Here is a 21,804-nt window from a genome sequence, read left to right as displayed (position 1 = left end):
ATCACGTGGTTAACGAACCTTGGTATAATGGTAGAAGACGCCACAACCTAGTGCGATTCTAGATTGATAAGTCACGAACACCTAGAGAAATTCTAAGGTATTCAAGAAGCCTTGGAGAAACCAAGAAAACTCTCAAAATCTGATTTATTGATTGAATGCCTAAATCCATTGGAAGTGTGGGCTATTTATAGCCTTACATAGAGATGAACAACTAAATGTGGAACTAGTCTAGAGTTGTGGTCTTGACTAAGACTAACAATTGTAGGCTTGACTATTTCCATAAGACTAAGAATTGTGGGCTTGACCAAACCTTATGAGGTCATCCCTTAGGTAAACAACCTTATGAGGTCATCGCTTAGGTAAATAACCTTATGAGGTCATCGCTTAGGTAAATAAGCAATGCTATGGACCATTAAGCCCTTATTACAATGACTTAATTAAAACAGCAAATGTGACTAGAGAAGGGTCACACATGGTTCTCTTTGACGTGCACTACATGGATGGCTTTCATTCCTTCATGCTCAAGTCCCTCAATGACCTTGGGGACAATTTCTTGGCCTTGTATCTCATGAACAAGTCCTTGGAGTTCCTCCCTCATCTTCTTAGCTCGTGCTCGAGTTACGGGTCCTAGGGGAACTCGAATAGTTCGCAATGGTGTCTCTTGGTTCGTATCACCTTGGAGCTCCAACATTACTTGGACATGCACGACCTTCTAGAACTCGCTATTAAGGCCGAGCGGGGGAAGAAACTAAGACGCGGAGTACGTACGTTCCAAACTTCTAACACCACTTCATGGAGGGGCAACCAACCACGAAGGGCGACCCACGAAGTTGGAAATGCGGCAGCACCAACCTCTTCTAACCGAATCCAAGGTAACACCTCTAACCGCCATTCCTATTCTACCCCTAACAAGGTTTCCGATGCATCCAGGTCCACTTCAAAGGCACTGCATGAGACTCCTAAGACTAGGAGTACCCTGGCAATTTGACAAACACGTCACATTCGATGGAAGAGCAAATAAGTACACCCTTTTGCACGATGGCAAACGTAAGGTCCTTACACCTCTCACACCTGCACAAGTTTATGAGGACCAACTACTATTGCAAAGGGAGTGTGAACAAGACCGTCAAAGGAGGAAACTAAAGGCAGTCGACCCTGGTAAAGGCTCCACGTCTACGAGTGAGCCATCAACCAAGGGTCAAGGGAGCACACCTAGGGGTATACATGACAAATCACCTACCGCACCTACCACTAGGAAGCACAACATGATTATTAAGGCTAAAGATGTTAGAAAAGTGGTGAACTCTAATCAGCCTATACTTCTCATGATTTGCAAGCATGTGCTCTTGGATGTTGCTGAGCTCGACAAGGCGTTGCCTGCGAGCATAGTTGCTCTTTTGCAAGAATTTGGGGATGTTTTCCCTGACGAGGTCCCTGATGGCTTACCACCCATTCGGGGAATTGAACACCAAATCGACCTCATTCCTGGAGCACCATTGCCCAACAAACCTGCCTACCGCATGGGCCCTGAGGAGACCAAGGAGCTTCAAAGGCAAGTTGATGGCCTCTTAGGTAAGGGTTGGGTAAAGGAAAGTCTAAGTCCTTGCGCTGTGCCTGTGATACTTGTTCCCAAAAAGGACGGTACTCGGCGCATGTGCACTGACTGTCGGGCTGTGAACGCTATCACTGTCAAATATCGTCATCCCATTCCTAGACTTGATGATATGCTTGATGAACTCGATGGTGCCATTATTTTCACCAAAATAGACTTAAGGAGCGGCTATCATCAAATTCGGATGAAAGAAGGCGACGAGTGGAAAACAGCCTTCAAAACCAAACATGGTCTCTATGAGTGGCTAGTCATGCCTTTTGGCTTAACTAATGCCCCTAGCACCTTCATGCGACTAATGAACCATGTGTTGAGACACTTTATTGGCAAGTTTGTCATTGTTTACTTTGATGACATCCTGATCTATAGTCGTAGTGAGCATGAGCACCTAGAGCATGTGAGAATAGTTCTTGAGACACTTCGACAGGCGCGTCTTTACGCCAACCTCAAGAAGTGCACCTTTTTGTACTAACGAGCTTGTGTTTTTAGGCTATGTGGTAAGTTCGCAGGGCATCAAGGTGGACAAATCCAAGATTGAGGCCATCGAGCAATGGCCAACTCCCACGTCCGTCCCTGACGTGCGCAGCTTTCTTGGATTGGCGGGCTTTTTCCGGCGCTTTGTCAAAGATTTTAGCACCATTGCCGCCCCGTTGACCGCCGTGACAAAGAAGAATGACAAGTTCCACTGGGGAGAATCACAAGAACAAGCATTTCTCGCCCTCAAGGACACACTCACACATGCGCCTGTGTTAGCATTACCAAATTTTCACAAGACTTTTGAAATTGAATGTGATGCTTCTGGTGTAGGTATTGGAGCGGTCCTCATGCAAGACAAGAGGCCTTGTGGCTTCTTTAGTGAGAAACTGGGGGGAGCTGCATTAAACTACCCCACGTACGACAAGGAGTTGTACGCATTAGTGAGGGCTTTGGAGACTTGGCAACACTATCTTCGCCCTCGGGAGTTCGTGATACACACTGATCACGAGTCATTGAAGTACCTCAAGGGACAACCCAAGTTAAGCAAGCGACATGCCAAATGGGTAAGCTTCATTGACACCTTTTCGTATGTCATTAAGTATAAGACTGGCAAAACGAATGTAGTGGCTGATGCATTATCACGTAGACATTCGTTGCTTGCCCTTCTGGATGCCAAGTTACTAGGGTTCGCATTGGTTAAGGAACTCTACACAAATGATCATGACTTTGGTGATATCTATGTTGCTTGTGTTAAGAACCCGCATGGAAAATACTTCTTGCATGATGGATTTCTATTCCATGTAGATAAACTGTGTGTACCTAATTCTTCCATTCGTGATCTTTTGATTCGAGAGGCACATAGTGGTGGTCTCATGGGCCACTTTGGCATCACCAAGACTCTGGCCATGTTGCAAGAGCACTTTTACTGGCCTCATATGCGTAGAGATGTTGAACGCATGGTTGGTAGATGTGCTACTTGTCACAAGGCAAAGTCTAAGACAAATCCATATGGCTTGTATACCCCATTACCTATCCCTCACCATCCTTGGGTTGATTTGTCTATGGACTTTGTATTAGGATTGCCTAGATCAACAAGGGGTAATGACTCCATCTTTGTTGTGGTTGATAGATTCTCTAAGATGGCTCATTTTATTCCTTGCCACAAAACTGACGATGCATCTCATATTGCTAATCTGTTCTTCAAAGAAATTGTCCGTCTGCATGGCCTGCCTAAAACTATTGTCAGTGATAGAGATGTGAAATTCTTGAGTTACTTTTGGAAGACTTTGTGGTCCAAACTGGGCACTAGGTTATTATTCTCCACCACTAGTCATCCACAAAGCGATGGACAAACTGAAGTTGTCAATCGCACACTTGGCACTCTACTTCGGGCCTTGATTAAAAAGAATCTTAAGACTTGGGAAGAGTGCCTCCCTCATGTTGAATTCGCCTACAATCGAACTGTGCATAGTGCCACACAATACTCCCCCTTTGAGATTGTTTATGGCTTCAACCCCGTCACCCCCCTTGATTTGGTGCCCTTACCTTCCTCTGAGCACACAAGCTTAGATGGGAAAAAGAAAGCTGATTCTGTGCGCAGGTTACATGAGGCCGTGCGAGCAAACATTGAGAAGCGTACGCAGCAATACACCCAGCAAGCCAACAAGCACCGTCGCAAGATGATTTTTGAGCCTGGAGATTGGGTTTGGCTACACTTGAGGAAAGAGCGATTTCCCAAGCAACGCCAAAGCAAATTGTCCCCAAGAGGTGATGGACCATTTCGGGTACTCCAACGAGTCAATGACAACGCATACAAGTTGGAGCTACCTGGGGAGTACAATGTTAGTGCAACCTTCAACGTCGCGGACCTAAGCCCATTTCTTGACGAGGAGGATCCAGATTTGAGGGCAAATCCTTCTCAAGAGGAGGGGACTGATGTGTGCACGAGTCTCGGCCCACGCAATGACCCAGTCCGAGTTCCATCGGGCCCAGTCACACGTGCACGGGCCAAACTCTTCAAAGAATCACTCCAAGCCCTGGTTCGAGTCGTCCAAGACCAACATGGAGTTCACGAAGATATTGAGGGCTTAGAGAGAGACAATCAAGCCATTTGCACCATGATCCAAGCCCACGAGGACTCAAGTGGGCCTTCAAGAGGACCGGCCCTATAGGGCCTTAGCCTTAGTATTTGATAGATTGGATTAATTTGTCTTCATAGCTCATTGGGCCGGCCCATCTTGGACACCAAGATGACCGAACTCTTTGCCATTGTTTCCTTAGGTTTTCTTAGTCACTTTGGCCTATAAATAGGCTTGCTTTGTAAGGTTTTAGGGTAGTCGTTTTATCAATAAAATTGGTTTAATTCGTTCCTTCTTCCAAGAAGAGAGTTCGAGCACTTTAACTTGCTTTGGCAAGGGTTATTGAGAAATCTTGCGTCCTGTCCTCGATTGTTCATCCGACCTATTCCCCTGGAGTATTCACCTTCATCGGAGTGTCGTCTACCACCTACATCAAATCGTGTCGTCCGTTTGATTCTAGGTCCCGCAATCCAAGCGTTGGACAACCTTGCTAGATCCTTGGGCAAACGTGCTACGTGTCTCGAAACAAGTTGATCGAGGAACGTATCAGTGACGTACGTGTCTACAAACAGGTACGTATTCCTTTCTCTATTGGCAATTAATAGATGAGGTTGTGTGTGATGTTGTGCCTATGCATGCGACACATGTCATCCTAGGGAGACCTTGGCAATTTGACAAATCCGTCACGTTTGATGAACGAGCAAATAAATACACTCTCTTGCACAATGGAAAATGCCTGGTCCTCACACCACTCACACCTGCCCAAGTGTATGTGGACCAACTTAAGTTACAAAGAGAGTGTGAACAAGACCGCCAAAAGAGGAAACAAAAGGCGGCCGATCCTGGCAAATGCTCCACTTCTACAAGTGAGCATTCGACCAAGGGTCAAGTGGGCACACCTGGTGATACGCATGATCATTCACCCATTAAACCACCCACTAGGAAGCAAAACATGATCATTAAGGCTAAGGATGTTAGAAAGGTTATAAATTCTGATCAGCCTATACTTCTCATGATTTGCAAGCATGTGCTCTTAGATGTTGCTGAGCTCAATAAGGCATTGCCTTCGAGCATGGTTGCTCTTTTGCAGGAATTCGAGGATGCATTCCCTGATGAGGTCCCTGATGGTTTACCACCCATTCGAGGGATTGAGCATCAAATAGACTGATTCCGGGAGCACCCCTACCCAACAAACCGGTTTACCGCATGGGTCCTGAGGAGACAAAAGAGCTTCAAAGGCAAGTTGATGGCCTCTTAGGTAAGGGTTGGGTAAAACAGAGTTTAAATCCTTGTGTTGTGCCTATGATACTTTTCCCCAAAAAGGATGGTACTTGGCGCATGTGCACTGACTGTAGGGCTGTAAATGCTATCACTGTCAAATATCATCATCCCATTCCTAGACTTGATGATATGCTTGATGAACTCGATGGTGCTATCATTTTCACCCAAATCGATTTAAGGTGTGGCTATCATCAAATTAGGATGAAAGACGGCGATGAGTGGAAAACGGCGTTCAAAACCAAACATGAGTGTGGAGGACTACCACAAAGAAATTGAGATGGCCATGATGAGGGCCAACATTCAAGAAGACAATGAGGCCACGATGGCTCGGTTTCTTAGAGGTCTCAATCCTGACCTTCAAGAAGCCTTGGAGCTCCAACATTACTTGGACATGCACGACCTTCTAGAACTCGCTATTAAGGCCGAGCGGGGGAAGAAACTAAGACGCGGAGTACGTACGTTCCAAACTTCTAACACCACTTCATGGAGGGGCAACCAACCACGAAGGGCGACCCACGAAGTTGGAAATGCGGCAGCACCAACCTCTTCTAACCGAATCCAAGGTAACACCTCTAACCGCCATTCCTATTCTACCCCTAACAAGGTTTCCGATGCATCCAGGTCCACTTCAAAGGCACTGCATGAGACTCCTAAGACTAGGAGTAGGGACATCAAGTGCTTCAAGTGCCAAGGGTTTGGACATATTCAATCTCAGTGCCCAAACCAACGGGTCATGCTCATCACTCACAATGGCGAAATCGTGTCTGATGATGACGAATGTGAGGAGATGCCCGAACTGGTCGAAGACGACTGCCTAGAAGAGGAGTCAGCTGGGGAGGCTTGCTCGCCTACACGAGGAGAAGTAGGTTGCTTGGTGGCACGGCGAGTGCTAACCGCCCGCGTTAAGGAGGACGAGCAGCTACAACGCGAAAACCTTTTCTACACCCGCTGTAAGATAGGCGACAAGGTGTGTAGTCTCATCATCGACGGTGGGAGTTGCACGAACGTGGCCAGTTTGCTCATGGTTGAGAGTCTAGGACTCCCCACTACCAGGCATCCAAATCCTTACCGCCTCCAATGGCTAAGTGAGGATGGTGAGGTACGAGTCTTCAAACAGGTACGCATTCCCTTTTCAATTGGTACTTACACTGATGAAATCGTGTGCAACGTAGTACCAATGCATGCTACGCATATCATTTTGGGAAGGCCCTGGCAATTTGACAAACACGTCACATTCGATGGAAGAGCAAATAAGTACACCCTTTTGCACGATGGCAAACGTAAGGTCCTTACACCTCTCACACCTGCACAAGTTTATGAGGACCAACTACTATTGCAAAGGGAGTGTGAACAAGACCGTCAAAGGAGGAAACTAAAGGCAGTCGACCCTGGTAAAGGCTCCACGTCTACGAGTGAGCCATCAACCAAGGGTCAAGGGAGCACACCTAGGGGTATACATGACAAATCACCTACCGCACCTACCACTAGGAAGCACAACATGATTATTAAGGCTAAAGATGTTAGAAAAGTGGTGAACTCTAATCAGCCTATACTTCTCATGATTTGCAAGCATGTGCTCTTGGATGTTGCTGAGCTCGACAAGGCGTTGCCTGCGAGCATAGTTGCTCTTTTGCAAGAATTTGGGGATGTTTTCCCTGACGAGGTCCCTGATGGCTTACCACCCATTCGGGGAATTGAACACCAAATCGACCTCATTCCTGGAGCACCATTGCCCAACAAACCTGCCTACCGCATGGGCCCTGAGGAGACCAAGGAGCTTCAAAGGCAAGTTGATGGCCTCTTAGGTAAGGGTTGGGTAAAGGAAAGTCTAAGTCCTTGCGCTGTGCCTGTGATACTTGTTCCCAAAAAGGACGGTACTCGGCGCATGTGCACTGACTGTCGGGCTGTGAACGCTATCACTGTCAAATATCGTCATCCCATTCCTAGACTTGATGATATGCTTGATGAACTCGATGGTGCCATTATTTTCACCAAAATAGACTTAAGGAGCGGCTATCATCAAATTCGGATGAAAGAAGGCGACGAGTGGAAAACAGCCTTCAAAACCAAACATGGTCTCTATGAGTGGCTAGTCATGCCTTTTGGCTTAACTAATGCCCCTAGCACCTTCATGCGACTAATGAACCATGTGTTGAGACACTTTATTGGCAAGTTTGTCATTGTTTACTTTGATGACATCCTGATCTATAGTCGTAGTGAGCATGAGCACCTAGAGCATGTGAGAATAGTTCTTGAGACACTTCGACAGGCGCGTCTTTACGCCAACCTCAAGAAGTGCACCTTTTTGTACTAACGAGCTTGTGTTTTTAGGCTATGTGGTAAGTTCGCAGGGCATCAAGGTGGACAAATCCAAGATTGAGGCCATCGAGCAATGGCCAACTCCCACGTCCGTCCCTGACGTGCGCAGCTTTCTTGGATTGGCGGGCTTTTTCCGGCGCTTTGTCAAAGATTTTAGCACCATTGCCGCCCCGTTGACCGCCGTGACAAAGAAGAATGACAAGTTCCACTGGGGAGAATCACAAGAACAAGCATTTCTCGCCCTCAAGGACACACTCACACATGCGCCTGTGTTAGCATTACCAAATTTTCACAAGACTTTTGAAATTGAATGTGATGCTTCTGGTGTAGGTATTGGAGCGGTCCTCATGCAAGACAAGAGGCCTTGTGGCTTCTTTAGTGAGAAACTGGGGGGAGCTGCATTAAACTACCCCACGTACGACAAGGAGTTGTACGCATTAGTGAGGGCTTTGGAGACTTGGCAACACTATCTTCGCCCTCGGGAGTTCGTGATACACACTGATCACGAGTCATTGAAGTACCTCAAGGGACAACCCAAGTTAAGCAAGCGACATGCCAAATGGGTAAGCTTCATTGACACCTTTTCGTATGTCATTAAGTATAAGACTGGCAAAACGAATGTAGTGGCTGATGCATTATCACGTAGACATTCGTTGCTTGCCCTTCTGGATGCCAAGTTACTAGGGTTCGCATTGGTTAAGGAACTCTACACAAATGATCATGACTTTGGTGATATCTATGTTGCTTGTGTTAAGAACCCGCATGGAAAATACTTCTTGCATGATGGATTTCTATTCCATGTAGATAAACTGTGTGTACCTAATTCTTCCATTCGTGATCTTTTGATTCGAGAGGCACATAGTGGTGGTCTCATGGGCCACTTTGGCATCACCAAGACTCTGGCCATGTTGCAAGAGCACTTTTACTGGCCTCATATGCGTAGAGATGTTGAACGCATGGTTGGTAGATGTGCTACTTGTCACAAGGCAAAGTCTAAGACAAATCCATATGGCTTGTATACCCCATTACCTATCCCTCACCATCCTTGGGTTGATTTGTCTATGGACTTTGTATTAGGATTGCCTAGATCAACAAGGGGTAATGACTCCATCTTTGTTGTGGTTGATAGATTCTCTAAGATGGCTCATTTTATTCCTTGCCACAAAACTGACGATGCATCTCATATTGCTAATCTGTTCTTCAAAGAAATTGTCCGTCTGCATGGCCTGCCTAAAACTATTGTCAGTGATAGAGATGTGAAATTCTTGAGTTACTTTTGGAAGACTTTGTGGTCCAAACTGGGCACTAGGTTATTATTCTCCACCACTAGTCATCCACAAAGCGATGGACAAACTGAAGTTGTCAATCGCACACTTGGCACTCTACTTCGGGCCTTGATTAAAAAGAATCTTAAGACTTGGGAAGAGTGCCTCCCTCATGTTGAATTCGCCTACAATCGAACTGTGCATAGTGCCACACAATACTCCCCCTTTGAGATTGTTTATGGCTTCAACCCCGTCACCCCCCTTGATTTGGTGCCCTTACCTTCCTCTGAGCACACAAGCTTAGATGGGAAAAAGAAAGCTGATTCTGTGCGCAGGTTACATGAGGCCGTGCGAGCAAACATTGAGAAGCGTACGCAGCAATACACCCAGCAAGCCAACAAGCACCGTCGCAAGATGATTTTTGAGCCTGGAGATTGGGTTTGGCTACACTTGAGGAAAGAGCGATTTCCCAAGCAACGCCAAAGCAAATTGTCCCCAAGAGGTGATGGACCATTTCGGGTACTCCAACGAGTCAATGACAACGCATACAAGTTGGAGCTACCTGGGGAGTACAATGTTAGTGCAACCTTCAACGTCGCGGACCTAAGCCCATTTCTTGACGAGGAGGATCCAGATTTGAGGGCAAATCCTTCTCAAGAGGAGGGGACTGATGTGTGCACGAGTCTCGGCCCACGCAATGACCCAGTCCGAGTTCCATCGGGCCCAGTCACACGTGCACGGGCCAAACTCTTCAAAGAATCACTCCAAGCCCTGGTTCGAGTCGTCCAAGACCAACATGGAGTTCACGAAGATATTGAGGGCTTAGAGAGAGACAATCAAGCCATTTGCACCATGATCCAAGCCCACGAGGACTCAAGTGGGCCTTCAAGAGGACCGGCCCTATAGGGCCTTAGCCTTAGTATTTGATAGATTGGATTAATTTGTCTTCATAGCTCATTGGGCCGGCCCATCTTGGACACCAAGATGACCGAACTCTTTGCCATTGTTTCCTTAGGTTTTCTTAGTCACTTTGGCCTATAAATAGGCTTGCTTTGTAAGGTTTTAGGGTAGTCGTTTTATCAATAAAATTGGTTTAATTCGTTCCTTCTTCCAAGAAGAGAGTTCGAGCACTTTAACTTGCTTTGGCAAGGGTTATTGAGCAATCTTGCGTCCTGTCCTCGATTGTTCATCCGACCTATTCCCCTGGAGTATTCACCTTCATCGGAGTGTCGTCTACCACCTACATCAAATCGTGTCGTCCGTTTGATTCTAGGTCCCGCAATCCAAGCGTTGGACAACCTTGCTAGATCCTTGGGCAAACGTGCTACGTGTCTCGAAACAAGTTGATCGAGGAACGTATCAGTGACGTACGTGTCTACAAACAGGTACGTATTCCTTTCTCTATTGGCAATTAATAGATGAGGTTGTGTGTGATGTTGTGCCTATGCATGCGACACATGTCATCCTAGGGAGACCTTGGCAATTTGACAAATCCGTCACGTTTGATGAACGAGCAAATAAATACACTCTCTTGCACAATGGAAAATGCCTGGTCCTCACACCACTCACACCTGCCCAAGTGTATGTGGACCAACTTAAGTTACAAAGAGAGTGTGAACAAGACCGCCAAAAGAGGAAACAAAAGGCGGCCGATCCTGGCAAATGCTCCACTTCTACAAGTGAGCATTCGACCAAGGGTCAAGTGGGCACACCTGGTGATACGCATGATCATTCACCCATTAAACCACCCACTAGGAAGCAAAACATGATCATTAAGGCTAAGGATGTTAGAAAGGTTATAAATTCTGATCAGCCTATACTTCTCATGATTTGCAAGCATGTGCTCTTAGATGTTGCTGAGCTCAATAAGGCATTGCCTTCGAGCATGGTTGCTCTTTTGCAGGAATTCGAGGATGCATTCCCTGATGAGGTCCCTGATGGTTTACCACCCATTCGAGGGATTGAGCATCAAATAGACTGATTCCGGGAGCACCCCTACCCAACAAACCGGTTTACCGCATGGGTCCTGAGGAGACAAAAGAGCTTCAAAGGCAAGTTGATGGCCTCTTAGGTAAGGGTTGGGTAAAACAGAGTTTAAATCCTTGTGTTGTGCCTATGATACTTTTCCCCAAAAAGGATGGTACTTGGCGCATGTGCACTGACTGTAGGGCTGTAAATGCTATCACTGTCAAATATCATCATCCCATTCCTAGACTTGATGATATGCTTGATGAACTCGATGGTGCTATCATTTTCACCCAAATCGATTTAAGGTGTGGCTATCATCAAATTAGGATGAAAGACGGCGATGAGTGGAAAACGGCGTTCAAAACCAAACATGAGTGTGGAGGACTACCACAAAGAAATTGAGATGGCCATGATGAGGGCCAACATTCAAGAAGACAATGAGGCCACGATGGCTCGGTTTCTTAGAGGTCTCAATCCTGACCTTCAAGAAGCCTTGGAGCTCCAACATTACTTGGACATGCACGACCTTCTAGAACTCGCTATTAAGGCCGAGCGGGGGAAGAAACTAAGACGCGGAGTACGTACGTTCCAAACTTCTAACACCACTTCATGGAGGGGCAACCAACCACGAAGGGCGACCCACGAAGTTGGAAATGCGGCAGCACCAACCTCTTCTAACCGAATCCAAGGTAACACCTCTAACCGCCATTCCTATTCTACCCCTAACAAGGTTTCCGATGCATCCAGGTCCACTTCAAAGGCACTGCATGAGACTCCTAAGACTAGGAGTAGGGACATCAAGTGCTTCAAGTGCCAAGGGTTTGGACATATTCAATCTCAGTGCCCAAACCAACGGGTCATGCTCATCACTCACAATGGCGAAATCGTGTCTGATGATGACGAATGTGAGGAGATGCCCGAACTGGTCGAAGACGACTGCCTAGAAGAGGAGTCAGCTGGGGAGGCTTGCTCTCCTACACGAGGAGAAGTAGGTTGCTTGGTGGCACGGCGAGTGCTAACCGCCCGCGTTAAGGAGGACGAGCAGCTACAACGCGAAAACCTTTTCTACACCCGCTGTAAGATAGGCGACAAGGTGTGTAGTCTCATCATCGACGGTGGGAGTTGCACGAACGTGGCCAGTTTGCTCATGGTTGAGAGTCTAGGACTCCCCACTACCAGGCATCCAAATCCTTACCGCCTCCAATGGCTAAGTGAGGATGGTGAGGTACGAGTCTTCAAACAGGTACGCATTCCCTTTTCAATTGGTACTTACACTGATGAAATCGTGTGCAACGTAGTACCAATGCATGCTACGCATATCATTTTGGGAAGGCCCTGGCAATTTGACAAACACGTCACATTCGATGGAAGAGCAAATAAGTACACCCTTTTGCACGATGGCAAACGTAAGGTCCTTACACCTCTCACACCTGCACAAGTTTATGAGGACCAACTACTATTGCAAAGGGAGTGTGAACAAGACCGTCAAAGGAGGAAACTAAAGGCAGTCGACCCTGGTAAAGGCTCCACGTCTACGAGTGAGCCATCAACCAAGGGTCAAGGGAGCACACCTAGGGGTATACATGACAAATCACCTACCGCACCTACCACTAGGAAGCACAACATGATTATTAAGGCTAAAGATGTTAGAAAAGTGGTGAACTCTAATCAGCCTATACTTCTCATGATTTGCAAGCATGTGCTCTTGGATGTTGCTGAGCTCGACAAGGCGTTGCCTGCGAGCATAGTTGCTCTTTTGCAAGAATTTGGGGATGTTTTCCCTGACGAGGTCCCTGATGGCTTACCACCCATTCGGGGAATTGAACACCAAATCGACCTCATTCCTGGAGCACCATTGCCCAACAAACCTGCCTACCGCATGGGCCCTGAGGAGACCAAGGAGCTTCAAAGGCAAGTTGATGGCCTCTTAGGTAAGGGTTGGGTAAAGGAAAGTCTAAGTCCTTGCGCTGTGCCTGTGATACTTGTTCCCAAAAAGGACGGTACTCGGCGCATGTGCACTGACTGTCGGGCTGTGAACGCTATCACTGTCAAATATCGTCATCCCATTCCTAGACTTGATGATATGCTTGATGAACTCGATGGTGCCATTATTTTCACCAAAATAGACTTAAGGAGCGGCTATCATCAAATTCGGATGAAAGAAGGCGACGAGTGGAAAACAGCCTTCAAAACCAAACATGGTCTCTATGAGTGGCTAGTCATGCCTTTTGGCTTAACTAATGCCCCTAGCACCTTCATGCGACTAATGAACCATGTGTTGAGACACTTTATTGGCAAGTTTGTCATTGTTTACTTTGATGACATCCTGATCTATAGTCGTAGTGAGCATGAGCACCTAGAGCATGTGAGAATAGTTCTTGAGACACTTCGACAGGCGCGTCTTTACGCCAACCTCAAGAAGTGCACCTTTTTGTACTAACGAGCTTGTGTTTTTAGGCTATGTGGTAAGTTCGCAGGGCATCAAGGTGGACAAATCCAAGATTGAGGCCATCGAGCAATGGCCAACTCCCACGTCCGTCCCTGACGTGCGCAGCTTTCTTGGATTGGCGGGCTTTTTCCGGCGCTTTGTCAAAGATTTTAGCACCATTGCCGCCCCGTTGACCGCCGTGACAAAGAAGAATGACAAGTTCCACTGGGGAGAATCACAAGAACAAGCATTTCTCGCCCTCAAGGACACACTCACACATGCGCCTGTGTTAGCATTACCAAATTTTCACAAGACTTTTGAAATTGAATGTGATGCTTCTGGTGTAGGTATTGGAGCGGTCCTCATGCAAGACAAGAGGCCTTGTGGCTTCTTTAGTGAGAAACTGGGGGGAGCTGCATTAAACTACCCCACGTACGACAAGGAGTTGTACGCATTAGTGAGGGCTTTGGAGACTTGGCAACACTATCTTCGCCCTCGGGAGTTCGTGATACACACTGATCACGAGTCATTGAAGTACCTCAAGGGACAACCCAAGTTAAGCAAGCGACATGCCAAATGGGTAAGCTTCATTGACACCTTTTCGTATGTCATTAAGTATAAGACTGGCAAAACGAATGTAGTGGCTGATGCATTATCACGTAGACATTCGTTGCTTGCCCTTCTGGATGCCAAGTTACTAGGGTTCGCATTGGTTAAGGAACTCTACACAAATGATCATGACTTTGGTGATATCTATGTTGCTTGTGTTAAGAACCCGCATGGAAAATACTTCTTGCATGATGGATTTCTATTCCATGTAGATAAACTGTGTGTACCTAATTCTTCCATTCGTGATCTTTTGATTCGAGAGGCACATAGTGGTGGTCTCATGGGCCACTTTGGCATCACCAAGACTCTGGCCATGTTGCAAGAGCACTTTTACTGGCCTCATATGCGTAGAGATGTTGAACGCATGGTTGGTAGATGTGCTACTTGTCACAAGGCAAAGTCTAAGACAAATCCATATGGCTTGTATACCCCATTACCTATCCCTCACCATCCTTGGGTTGATTTGTCTATGGACTTTGTATTAGGATTGCCTAGATCAACAAGGGGTAATGACTCCATCTTTGTTGTGGTTGATAGATTCTCTAAGATGGCTCATTTTATTCCTTGCCACAAAACTGACGATGCATCTCATATTGCTAATCTGTTCTTCAAAGAAATTGTCCGTCTGCATGGCCTGCCTAAAACTATTGTCAGTGATAGAGATGTGAAATTCTTGAGTTACTTTTGGAAGACTTTGTGGTCCAAACTGGGCACTAGGTTATTATTCTCCACCACTAGTCATCCACAAAGCGATGGACAAACTGAAGTTGTCAATCGCACACTTGGCACTCTACTTCGGGCCTTGATTAAAAAGAATCTTAAGACTTGGGAAGAGTGCCTCCCTCATGTTGAATTCGCCTACAATCGAACTGTGCATAGTGCCACACAATACTCCCCCTTTGAGATTGTTTATGGCTTCAACCCCGTCACCCCCCTTGATTTGGTGCCCTTACCTTCCTCTGAGCACACAAGCTTAGATGGGAAAAAGAAAGCTGATTCTGTGCGCAGGTTACATGAGGCCGTGCGAGCAAACATTGAGAAGCGTACGCAGCAATACACCCAGCAAGCCAACAAGCACCGTCGCAAGATGATTTTTGAGCCTGGAGATTGGGTTTGGCTACACTTGAGGAAAGAGCGATTTCCCAAGCAACGCCAAAGCAAATTGTCCCCAAGAGGTGATGGACCATTTCGGGTACTCCAACGAGTCAATGACAACGCATACAAGTTGGAGCTACCTGGGGAGTACAATGTTAGTGCAACCTTCAACGTCGCGGACCTAAGCCCATTTCTTGACGAGGAGGATCCAGATTTGAGGGCAAATCCTTCTCAAGAGGAGGGGACTGATGTGTGCACGAGTCTCGGCCCACGCAATGACCCAGTCCGAGTTCCATCGGGCCCAGTCACACGTGCACGGGCCAAACTCTTCAAAGAATCACTCCAAGCCCTGGTTCGAGTCGTCCAAGACCAACATGGAGTTCACGAAGATATTGAGGGCTTAGAGAGAGACAATCAAGCCATTTGCACCATGATCCAAGCCCACGAGGACTCAAGTGGGCCTTCAAGAGGACCGGCCCTATAGGGCCTTAGCCTTAGTATTTGATAGATTGGATTAATTTGTCTTCATAGCTCATTGGGCCGGCCCATCTTGGACACCAAGATGACCGAACTCTTTGCCATTGTTTCCTTAGGTTTTCTTAGTCACTTTGGCCTATAAATAGGCTTGCTTTGTAAGGTTTTAGGGTAGTCGTTTTATCAATAAAATTGGTTTAATTCGTTCCTTCTTCCAAGAAGAGAGTTCGAGCACTTTAACTTGCTTTGGCAAGGGTTATTGAGCAATCTTGCGTCCTGTCCTCGATTGTTCATCCGACCTATTCCCCTGGAGTATTCACCTTCATCGGAGTGTCGTCTACCACCTACATCAAATCGTGTCGTCCGTTTGATTCTAGGTCCCGCAATCCAAGCGTTGGACAACCTTGCTAGATCCTTGGGCAAACGTGCTACGTGTCTCGAAACAAGTTGATCGAGGAACGTATCAGTGACGTACGTGTCTACAAACAGGTACGTATTCCTTTCTCTATTGGCAATTAATAGATGAGGTTGTGTGTGATGTTGTGCCTATGCATGCGACACATGTCATCCTAGGGAGACCTTGGCAATTTGACAAATCCGTCACGTTTGATGAACGAGCAAATAAATACACTCTCTTGCACAATGGAAAATGCCTGGTCCTCACACCACTCACACCTGCCCAAGTGTATGTGGACCAACTTAAGTTACAAAGAGAGTGTGAACAAGACCGCCAAAAGAGGAAACAAAAGGCGGCCGATCCTGGCAAATGCTCCACTTCTACAAGTGAGCATTCGACCAAGGGTCAAGTGGGCACACCTGGTGATACGCATGATCATTCACCCATTAAACCACCCACTAGGAAGCAAAACATGATCATTAAGGCTAAGGATGTTAGAAAGGTTATAAATTCTGATCAGCCTATACTTCTCATGATTTGCAAGCATGTGCTCTTAGATGTTGCTGAGCTCAATAAGGCATTGCCTTCGAGCATGGTTGCTCTTTTGCAGGAATTCGAGGATGCATTCCCTGATGAGGTCCCTGATGGTTTACCACCCATTCGAGGGATTGAGCATCAAATAGACTGATTCCGGGAGCACCCCTACCCAACAAACCGGTTTACCGCATGGGTCCTGAGGAGACAAAAGAGCTTCAAAGGCAAGTTGATGGCCTCTTAGGTAAGGGTTGGGTAAAACAGAGTTTAAATCCTTGTGTTGTGCCTATGATACTTTTCCCCAAAAAGGATGGTACTTGGCGCATGTGCACTGACTGTAGGGCTGTAAATGCTATCACTGTCAAATATCATCATCCCATTCCTAGACTTGATGATATGCTTGATGAACTCGATGGTGCTATCATTTTCACCCAAATCGATTTAAGGTGTGGCTATCATCAAATTAGGATGAAAGACGGCGATGAGTGGAAAACGGCGTTCAAAACCAAACATGAGTGTGGAGGACTACCACAAAGAAATTGAGATGGCCATGATGAGGGCCAACATTCAAGAAGACAATGAGGCCACGATGGCTCGGTTTCTTAGAGGTCTCAATCCTGACCTTCAAGAAGCCTTGGAGCTCCAACATTACTTGGACATGCACGACCTTCTAGAACTCGCTATTAAGGCCGAGCGGGGGAAGAAACTAAGACGCGGAGTACGTACGTTCCAAACTTCTAACACCACTTCATGGAGGGGCAACCAACCACGAAGGGCGACCCACGAAGTTGGAAATGCGGCAGCACCAACCTCTTCTAACCGAATCCAAGGTAACACCTCTAACCGCCATTCCTACCTATTCTACCCCTAACAAGGTTTCCGATGCATCCAGGTCCACTTCAAAGGCACTGCATGAGACTCCTAAGACTAGGAGTAGGGACATCAAGTGCTTCAAGTGCCAAGGGTTTGGACATATTCAATCTCAGTGCCCAAACCAACGGGTCATGCTCATCACTCACAATGGCGAAATCGTGTCTGATGATGACGAATGTGAGGAGATGCCCGAACTGGTCGAAGACGACTGCCTAGAAGAGGAGTCAGCTGGGGAGGCTTGCTCTCCTACACGAGGAGAAGTAGGTTGCTTGGTGGCACGGCGAGTGCTAACCGCCCGCGTTAAGGAGGACGAGCAGCTACAACGCGAAAACCTTTTCTACACCCGCTGTAAGATAGGCGACAAGGTGTGTAGTCTCATCATCGACGGTGGGAGTTGCACGAACGTGGCCAGTTTGCTCATGGTTGAGAGTCTAGGACTCCCCACTACCAGGCATCCAAATCCTTACCGCCTCCAATGGCTAAGTGAGGATGGTGAGGTACGAGTCTTCAAACAGGTACGCATTCCCTTTTCAATTGGTACTTACACTGATGAAATCGTGTGCAACGTAGTACCAATGCATGCTACGCATATCATTTTGGGAAGGCCCTGGCAATTTGACAAACACGTCACATTCGATGGAAGAGCAAATAAGTACACCCTTTTGCACGATGGCAAACGTAAGGTCCTTACACCTCTCATACCTGCACAAGTTTATGAGGACCAACTACTATTGCAAAGGGAGTGTGAACAAGACCGTCAAAGGAGGAAACTAAAGGCAGTCGACCCTGGTAAAGGCTCCACGTCTACGAGTGAGCCATCAACCAAGGGTCAAGGGAGCACACCTAGGGGTATACATGACAAATCACCTACCGCACCTACCACTAGGAAGCACAACATGATTATTAAGGCTAAAGATGTTAGAAAAGTGGTGAACTCTAATCAGCCTATATGCTCTTTTGCAAGAATTTGGGGATGTTTTCCCTGACGAGGTCCCTGATGGCTTACCACCCATTCGGGGAATTGAACACCAAATCGACCTCATTCCTGGAGCACCATTGCCCAACAAACCTGCCTACCGCATGGGCCCTGAGGAGACCAAGGAGCTTCAAAGGCAAGTTGATGGCCTCTTAGGTAAGGGTTGGGTAAAGGAAAGTCTAAGTCCTTGCGCTGTGCCTGTGATACTTGTTCCCAAAAAGGACGGTACTCGGCGCATGTGCACTGACTGTCGGGCTGTGAACGCTATCACTGTCAAATATCGTCATCCCATTCCTAGACTTGATGATATGCTTGATGAACTCGATGGTGCCATTATTTTCACCAAAATAGACTTAAGGAGCGGCTATCATCAAATTCGGATGAAAGAAGGCGACGAGTGGAAAACAGCCTTCAAAACCAAACATGGTCTCTATGAGTGGCTAGTCATGCCTTTTGGCTTAACTAATGCCCCTAGCACCTTCATGCGACTAATGAACCATGTGTTGAGACACTTTATTGGCAAGTTTGTCATTGTTTACTTTGATGACATCCTGATCTATAGTCGTAGTGAGCATGAGCACCTAGAGCATGTGAGAATAGTTCTTGAGACACTTCGACAGGCGCGTCTTTACGCCAACCTCAAGAAGTGCACCTTTTTGTACTAACGAGCTTGTGTTTTTAGGCTATGTGGTAAGTTCGCAGGGCATCAAGGTGGACAAATCCAAGATTGAGGCCATCGAGCAATGGCCAACTCCCACGTCCGTCCCTGACGTGCGCAGCTTTCTTGGATTGGCGGGCTTTTTCCGGCGCTTTGTCAAAGATTTTAGCACCATTGCCGCCCCGTTGACCGCCGTGACAAAGAAGAATGACAAGTTCCACTGGGGAGAATCACAAGAACAAGCATTTCTCGCCCTCAAGGACACACTCACACATGCGCCTGTGTTAGCATTACCAAATTTTCACAAGACTTTTGAAATTGAATGTGATGCTTCTGGTGTAGGTATTGGAGCGGTCCTCATGCAAGACAAGAGGCCTTGTGGCTTCTTTAGTGAGAAACTGGGGGGAGCTGCATTAAACTACCCCACGTACGACAAGGAGTTGTACGCATTAGTGAGGGCTTTGGAGACTTGGCAACACTATCTTCGCCCTCGGGAGTTCGTGATACACACTGATCACGAGTCATTGAAGTACCTCAAGGGACAACCCAAGTTAAGCAAGCGACATGCCAAATGGGTAAGCTTCATTGACACCTTTTCGTATGTCATTAAGTATAAGACTGGCAAAACGAATGTAGTGGCTGATGCATTATCACGTAGACATTCGTTGCTTGCCCTTCTGGATGCCAAGTTACTAGGGTTCGCATTGGTTAAGGAACTCTACACAAATGATCATGACTTTGGTGATATCTATGTTGCTTGTGTTAAGAACCCGCATGGAAAATACTTCTTGCATGATGGATTTCTATTCCATGTAGATAAACTGTGTGTACCTAATTCTTCCATTCGTGATCTTTTGATTCGAGAGGCACATAGTGGTGGTCTCATGGGCCACTTTGGCATCACCAAGACTCTGGCCATGTTGCAAGAGCACTTTTACTGGCCTCATATGCGTAGAGATGTTGAACGCATGGTTGGTAGATGTGCTACTTGTCACAAGGCAAAGTCTAAGACAAATCCATATGGCTTGTATACCCCATTACCTATCCCTCACCATCCTTGGGTTGATTTGTCTATGGACTTTGTATTAGGATTGCCTAGATCAACAAGGGGTAATGACTCCATCTTTGTTGTGGTTGATAGATTCTCTAAGATGGCTCATTTTATTCCTTGCCACAAAACTGACGATGCATCTCATATTGCTAATCTGTTCTTCAAAGAAATTGTCCGTCTGCATGGCCTGCCTAAAACTATTGTCAGTGATAGAGATGTGAAATTCTTGAGTTACTTTTGGAAGACTTTGTGGTCCAAACTGGGCACTAGGTTATTATTCTCCACCACCCACCGTCGATGATGAGACTACACACCTTGTCGCCTATCTTACAGCGGGTGTAGAAAAGGTTTTCGCGTTGTAGCTGCTCGTCCTCCTTAACGCGGGCGGTTAGCACTCGCCGTGCCACCAAGCAACCTACTTCTCCTCGTGTAGGCGAGCAAGCCTCCCCAGCTGACTCCTCTTCTAGGCAGTCGTCTTCGACCAGTTCGGGCATCTCCTCACATTCGTCATCATCAGACACGATTTCGCCATTGTGAGTGATGAGCATGACCCGTTGGTTTGGGCACTGAGATTGAATATGTCCAAACCCTTGGCACTTGAAGCACTTGATGTCCCTACTCCTAGTCTTAGGAGTCTCATGCAGTGCCTTTGAAGTGGACCTGGATGCATCGGAAACCTTGTTAGGGGTAGAATAGGAATGGCGGTTAGAGGTGTTACCTTGGATTCGGTTAGAAGAGGTTGGTGCTGCCGCATTTCCAACTTCGTGGGTCGCCCTTCGTGGTTGGTTGCCCCTCCATGAAGTGGTGTTAGAAGTTTGGAACGTACGTACTCCGCGTCTTAGTTTCTTCCCCCGCTCGGCCTTAATAGCGAGTTCTAGAAGGTCGTGCATGTCCAAGTAATGTTGGAGCTCCAAGGCTTCTTGAAGGTCAGGATTGAGACCTCTAAGAAACCGAGCCATCGTGGCCTCATTGTCTTCTTGAATGTTGGCCCTCATCATGGCCATCTCAATTTCTTTGTGGTAGTCCTCCACACTCATGTTTGGTTTTGAACGCCGTTTTCCACTCATCGCCGTCTTTCATCCTAATTTGATGATAGCCACACCTTAAATCGATTTGGGTGAAAATGACAGCACCATCGAGTTCATCAAGCATATCATCAAGTCTAGGAATGGGATGATGATATTTGACAGTGATAGCATTTACAGCCCTACAGTCAGTGCACATGCGCCAAGTACCATCCTTTTTGGGGAAAAGTATCATAGGCACAACACAAGGATTTAAACTCTGTTTTACCCAACCCTTACCTAAGAGGCCATCAACTTGCCTTTGAAGCTCTTTTGTCTCCTCAGGACCCATGCGGTAAACCGGTTTGTTGGGTAGGGGTGCTCCCGGAATCAGTCTATTTGATGCTCAATCCCTCGAATGGGTGGTAAACCATCAGGGACCTCATCAGGGAATGCATCCTCGAATTCCTGCAAAAGAGCAACCATGCTCGAAGGCAATGCCTTATTGAGCTCAGCAACATCTAAGAGCACATGCTTGCAAATCATGAGAAGTATAGGCTGATCAGAATTTATAACCTTTCTAACATCCTTAGCCTTAATGATCATGTTTTGCTTCCTAGTGGGTGGTTTAATGGGTGAATGATCATGCGTATCACCAGGTGTGCCCACTTGACCCTTGGTCGAATGCTCACTTGTAGAAGTGGAGCA

This window comes from Coffea arabica, chromosome 5e, assembly GCF_036785885.1.
Source record: "Coffea arabica cultivar ET-39 chromosome 5e, Coffea Arabica ET-39 HiFi, whole genome shotgun sequence".
Lineage (NCBI taxonomy): Eukaryota > Viridiplantae > Streptophyta > Magnoliopsida > Gentianales > Rubiaceae > Coffea > Coffea arabica.
Note: the sequence above shows the minus strand (reverse complement) of the source record.